Genomic DNA, 5,598 nt, shown 5'->3' on the forward strand with positions numbered 1-5,598 from the left:
GTGATCAGGCGAAAAACAAAACACATGGGTGTGAATTTGTAATGTACATATTGTGAAAAAGAATGGATCATGTTTGTGAAAAATGTATCGAGGTGTGAACATGTAAATCAGTTACTCGCCTGTAACGTCCATGTGACTTGAAACTGAGTGTGCGCTTCTTCACTTTAAGTCTTAAATCACTTCAGAGTAATGTAAAATAAATAAATAAGTAACAAAAAAAAAGAGTAATAATTGAACCAGTTACACAATCAGCAATTTATACCTCACGCGGTTTGTTCTAATTACACTGATTGGCATCTTTCGCTATGGCACGGTTGTCAGTCTGCGGTGGTTCCACTCACTTCCTGCCTGGATAATTACAGCCTGCGCCGAAGCCTGGATCTGCTCTTTGGCCGGCGGAGCCCGGCGATGCCTCCTGGTGGCTGGTGGAGGGCGAGAATCGTGATTGCACCACCGAGCCTTGTGCTGCTTTCTTGTTTCGTTCTTGATATCATTTCTGACCCTTCATGTACAGGGTTTCATGTTTCCAGGCTTCTGATCGTCATGGTAACTGGTTTTCTTCTCATCCTTGGCAACAGGGAGTTTCTGCTGCTGCCTATCGCTCATGTAGCTACTGGAGCAGAAACGCAAGATGTTTTCCTGCTGAAGTATCTGTTTTTCCTTAGGACATTGACCGACTTCAAATAAACCGTGTTTGTGTATTTGGGGGGGCTACTGTGTCTGGCACACAATTCCTTTCTATTAAATGCATATGAGCTGGAAAAGAATTACAAAAATGGTTGTACTGTTGCGTTACACTTTCCATTAAAGCCGTCATCTGGAAGCGGTTTCCTCTGATCCTTCTTTTTCTCCCCTTCGTATGAAAAGCATTCAAGGCCCATTACGGCATCCAAAAATGAGTTTTAGATCTTGTTAAGTCTCTAGGAGCCGGACGCTTGTTGCGAACTCACTCCCCACCTACGCATGCACGCACGCACGCACACACACACACACACACACACACCCTGCTGGTTTTCCCTATTCTCCAGGTTTATATATAGTTACACTACAGAGCTGTTGAAGTTCTGATTCAGATTCATCAAAAAGTGTTGATTAATTTTCTGTAACTGATGCTCTGATGGTAGTTCCTGCTGATATATGTGTGTGTGTTGTGTGTATACACAAACACACACACGCACAAACTTCAGGCAATTTGGAGACACCAATTAGCCTGATCTAAGGTCTTTGGTGTGTGTGTGTGTGCGTGCGTGTGTGTGTGTATGTGTGAATCTAAAGTAAGCTCCCCTCCCCCCCTTCTCGTCTTACACACACGTTACCCTTCCTCCACTCTTTTCACACACACAACGCAAACGCTGGTTTATCTGAAAAATAAACATGAAATCGCTTCAATGACATTCGACTGAGTGACACACTAACGGAATCACTGCTGTAAAGTAAAAATAAAACAAATTAACCTGCACTTTACTTTTGAAAAGAATCGTGACATAGCAGTGTTCCTGTGTAGAGCGTAGAGAAAGTGTGTGTGTGTGTCTATGAAGGCGAAAGTAGAAAGTGTGTGTGTGTGTGTGTGTGTGTGGGTCACTGTGTCCAAAAAACACACAGCCACAAAGAGCAGGCTGATACAGAAAGAGAAAATGGATCTTTAACCTCTCTAATGAGACTTGCTTTTGCTTTCCACATGCACTGTACATACGCAATACAGACACAACATAAAATCTGTTTTACACACACACACACACACACACACACGTGGTCACAGTGTTATAGTAAACAGTACACACCTGCACGGATGTTGATTATACCAGTCAGAGACGCGCACTAAGACCCAGCAGGGGAGACGTTTACCCACAATTCCGCAGCACAAGAGAGAGAAAAACCCGTTGGCTCAGTTGTGATCACGTGACGCTCGGCTTCAAAACAAGAAGCGCATGTGAGATACATTATACTCGGTACTCGTAAACCAAGACTTTTCGTTTTCCAAGTCAAAATCTATTCAAAATCTTTGCTCGTCTTGCAGAACACTCGCAAACCGCGTTACTCACAATGCGAGGTTTCACTATATATACACAGTACAGTGATACCTAAGCATACAAATTTTCTCCTTGAGAACAAAAATTTTTCAAGATATTTGCTTTAACATGAGAAGCATTTTTGCCAGACTAGTAACCGAGCTGGTTCCGGTTGTATGTACATTCAGTTTGGCGTACGTCCAGGAGCCGTTCAAAACGTGTTTGCATCAGTGAAAAGCTAAGTGAAGCAAGTTGAAAATCTTTGTGTGTGGGTGTGTGTGTGTGTGTGTGTGTGTTTGTTTTGTTTTTGTGCAAGATTTAGTAAAAACAGCACCACAGGTCCCAGTAATGTTGCAAGTTCAGTTTAGCTTTCCAAGAGGAATCATAAATTAAGGTTAATTGAGGTTTATTCTCTATTTATTTCATATTTTACTTTATTACCATGTCTTTTCTAAATGCTTTGATTGTTTTAATATGCAAAAAAAATAATTATAGTGTTGAAAATTGGTAATACTTTTTAGGTGGCTGGGACGGATTATTTGCTTTTACAATACGCAATACAAAAGAACTCACCTCCAGAAATGAATAAATGCCAAGTTACCACAGTAACAGTATACAGTATATATATATATATATATATATATATATATATATATGTGTACTATATAGTACAGTATAATAATTTTTTTGATGAAATATATATACTCACACACAATATGCACACTGTTTGCTTAGTACAAACTTAGTACTCATTAATAAGTAATCAATTGCAAGTATTGAACATTTCCATGGTATAAAAGGAATAAAACACATGTGGCATGTGGTAACAGTAGTTTGGCGTTACGTCACAGCATGCCGTTGTTGATTATTTCCCCCTAGCGCTATACCAATTCATGGTTTTATTCCCTACATAACACACTTGTGTTGTCTCATAGGTTTAACAGCAGGTCTTGGATGGTTTCGGGGGTGATTTTGATTTAAACAAGCTTCATTTCAATTGTTTTGTTTAGATATTTTTTTCCTCATTAAAAAGCCACATGAAAACCGGGTTAAGAGCTAAAGATAGATAATCATAGGTGTTTGATCTACTTGCCTTGCTTTTCTTTCCCCTCTTGCCATCACACACTTTCGTCTAGTAAGCGATTTCCACTCATCTGCTGGCTGGCTAAAGCAGGATCCCATGCCAGGGTAAAGGAATTTTATGACCTTTTTTTTTGGAACAATAGGAATTCGATGCTTTTATCCAGGCCATTAGAACATTTTCCAGTCATTCAGATGGAGATTTCAGCACTTGCTGTTTATACTTAGTTCGTACTTTTACTTAAAAAGGGATAATTATTTTTAGGCACACAGCTCAGTCTAAAAGGAGGGAATATGAAAGATTGTTGACAGACGAACAAAGTGTATTGAAAAGCAAGGAGATTATGTTTTTGTCTTTTCCTTAAAAATGAATTCTACAGCCAGAGTGCGGATAATTTTTGACTCACCCTCATGTCGCCAACATTTTCACTCACTCACTCACTGTCTATACCGCTTGCCAGGTACAGTGTCACCGGAAGCCTGGAGCCTGTCCGAGGGGACTTGGGGTACTAGGTGGGATACACCCTGGGGTACACGACTACACTTACACACTCACTCCGGCACCAATCAGCATGTCTTTGGCCTGTAGGAGGAAACCAGAGTGCCAGGAGGAAACCCAAAACACTCCGGGAGAACATGCTAACTCCATACACAGACTTGAAGCTGGGAATTGATCCCTTGACCCTGGAGGTGCAAGGCCACAGTGTTAACTACTATGCAACCATACCACCTTCTAACATTGTCATGTTTTTTAAAAGCTCATATACATAACAGACCCCACATTGTGAAGCGTAGTACTAAGTCAGGGAACTTTACCATACAGTATATTACAGAACATGGCTGACAGAATCGGATACTGCCCCATGGCCTCCTTCCAGCTGGACATGGCAAGAACACCTCCCTAGGGAGGCGTCCTGGTGGAATCCTTACCAGATGCCCGAACCACCTCAACTGACTCCTTTTCAAGCAAAGGAACAACAGTTCTACTCTGAGTCTCCCACAGATAGATGGGTACTGAATCTCATTCTATCTCTAAGGGGGAAGACAACTACCTACCTTGCTAAGAAAACCCATTTTGGATCTTGCCCATTTGATCATAACCCAACACTGAAGCCCATAGGTGAAGGTAGGAACGAAGATCGACTGGGAACTTTGCCTTTTGGCTCAACTCGCTTTTCATCCCAAAGGTGCGGTAAAGTGAACGCAATACTACCCCAGCTGCTTGGATTCCCCCGGCCGACCAAGCGCTCCAGTGTCCCCTTACTCGTGAACAAGACCCCTTCGTAGTCTAGACCAATACTGGAGGTTTTGAACTATGAAATAACCCATATGGCATTAGGTAATCAAGTTACAACAACAACAGTCAGTTGTTTTTATAAGACTTGAAGGTCAGCTGTTCTGAAACAGTTCTTGCAAGAACAGTATTGTCAAGTGCGTTGGCAAAACCCATCAAGCACCATAATGAAACTGACTCTTATAAAGACCTTTCCAGGAAAGCAAGACCAAAACCTACCTTTGCTGCAGAGAAGGTCATGTACAGTAGAGTCACCAGCCTCAGAAATCGCCACTTAACACCAAACAACACCCCAGATTAAGGCCGTTATGAAGGTTTTACAGAGCATAAGTGGCAGATACACCTCAATATCAACTGTTCGAAGGAGATCATTGCATATTTTGGATAGAAAGAAATAAAAATCAGAAAAGACCATGAAATTAGAAGGGGTATGCAAACTTTGGACTGCTAGTGTAGATACAGCATATGTTAACTTTAATAAAAGTTGCCTGTCATTTTTACTAAAAATGAAATCACAGACCCTGGTTTGAGAACCATTATAGTAGAGAACATTTTTTATATATTTTTTTTGATTGTAACACAAATACATGCATTTCCCTCACAGCCGCATTTACAGTTTCCTCTCGGGTGTCGAGCTGTGACAGAGAGCCATGTGAAAATTGATGCCTACTCCTCTCTAATTTGTTGAAGGCGCCATAAAAATGCCAGCAGCATGCATGACAATGGCTCACTTCTCTCTCTCTTTCTCCTTCTCTCTTTCTCTCCAAGGCCCCTGACAGAGCTGCTCTATTCCTCCACGGGCTCCGAGCTGCACATCTGGCCTCTATAAAGCCACTGCAGCTGTTACTTAAATTATGTGTGTATATATGTGTGTGTGTGTGTGTGTGTGTGTTTTGTGGGTCCTCACCACAGAATGCACAGGCTTCCTCCCTGAATGTCTCTCTTTCTCTTCATTTCTGATGACAGGGTTCTTTCAACCCCCATCCTGTACTGCCCGAAGTATCTCTTTATTCTTCTCATTTCGCTCTTTCATTTAGCTCGAAAATCATTTGTTTGTTTCGTGATGTTCTTTTAAGACAAAACACCGAATCTCAAATAATTACAGTGAGGCTGTACTTGCCGGAGCCACATAGTCCGACGTGTCAAAGGTAACTTCTTATTGTTGTTTCATCCTTCGGTCGTTTTCATCTGTTGCTCCATTCGGCTTTAGAAGAA

This window comes from Clarias gariepinus, chromosome 9 (genome assembly GCF_024256425.1).
Source record: "Clarias gariepinus isolate MV-2021 ecotype Netherlands chromosome 9, CGAR_prim_01v2, whole genome shotgun sequence".
Classification (NCBI taxonomy): domain Eukaryota; kingdom Metazoa; phylum Chordata; class Actinopteri; order Siluriformes; family Clariidae; genus Clarias; species Clarias gariepinus.